The 1,224-nt window shown below is 44.4% G+C and overlaps 1 long non-coding RNA gene across 1 annotated transcript in view; it reads right to left on the bottom strand.

The window, feature by feature from the left end:
* LOC123484641 overlaps window positions 1-1,224 on the bottom strand; it is a 4,762-nt gene continuing 3,538 nt past the window's right edge. Inside the window, exon 2 of the long non-coding RNA XR_006658612.1 lies at window positions 1-1,221. This is a non-coding gene — a long non-coding RNA (uncharacterized LOC123484641). The remainder of the gene's footprint in view (window positions 1,222-1,224) is intronic.

Raw genomic sequence — 1,224 nt, 5'->3', positions numbered from 1 at the left:
TGTGTGTGTCTGAACGTAGTGCGTGGACGCTACAATGTTGTTTTTAGCCTTCGTCTGTCTGAGAGACTTTTCTTTTTTTCGTTTTGGATACTCTCTCTGTGTGTGTGTGTGTGTGTGTGTGTGTGTGTGTGTGTGTGTGTGTGTGTGTGTGTGTGTGTGTGTGTGTGTGTGTGTCTGAACATAGTTGTAGCTGCCTGGTTGAAAGAAGCCAAAACAGAACATAAAGATATATAACATATAGCTATGGAAACTACTGAACAAAGTGTGTTTTAAATCTCTGTTGTAAAGATAAATAGTGATAGAAAATAATCATTTACTTACACGTTTGTAGACCTTAATAAAGTTGTTTGTACGCAACTCTAAAAGAAATCCCTTACTGTGGATCGCCACGCGTGCTCTATATGGGTCAACCCTGTGGAATTAGAATTACTAGAACGGACATTCTAGAACCAGTAGAAGGGACATTCTAGAACCACTAGAAGGGACATTCTAGAACCACTAGAAGGGACATTCTAGAACCAGTAGAAGGGACATTCTAGAACCAGTAGAAGGGACATTCTAGAACCACTAGAAGGGACATTCTAGAACCACTAGAAGGGACATTCTAGAACCACTAGAAGGGACATTCTAGAACCACTAGAAAAGGTAATGGATAGCTACAGTGCACTGTATGGCGGGGCATATTGGATGAGTGATTGGGAATGTTGTGACGAACTGACTCAGCTCATTCGGAGCCTCATCCCGACTCTGTGGTCTGAGCAGCAAGCAACAACAAACCTCCACTGTTTTGCCAATGTTTTGGGTGTACCAGATTTCACACCCTGTATCTCAAATGGCACCCCCTTTTTTCCTGCAAAAGCAGCTAGTGCACTACATGGGGAATAGGGGGCGGTTTGGGACGCAGGCTTTGTCTTTGTCCGTTCTACTAACCTCTAACTCTGTAGTGGAACCCGTCCTTAACGTTCTCGCTCTCTTGATTCTGAGGCATTAGATCCTGAAACTCACCAGCTGACAAAATAAGGTGCCTTTAGTTTTATACCTGATCCCTCCCCCTGCTGACCACACATCACTAACACTCCCCTACTGACCACACATCACTAACACTCCCCTACTGACCACACATCACTAACACTCCCCTACTGACCACACATCACTAACACTCCCCTACTGACCACACATCACTAACACTCCCCTACTGACCACACATCACTAACACTCCCCCTA

Source organism: Coregonus clupeaformis, unplaced genomic scaffold, assembly GCF_020615455.1.
Source record: "Coregonus clupeaformis isolate EN_2021a unplaced genomic scaffold, ASM2061545v1 scaf0390, whole genome shotgun sequence".
Taxonomy (NCBI): domain Eukaryota; kingdom Metazoa; phylum Chordata; class Actinopteri; order Salmoniformes; family Salmonidae; genus Coregonus; species Coregonus clupeaformis.
This window is presented reverse-complemented; position numbering and strand designations above follow the sequence as displayed.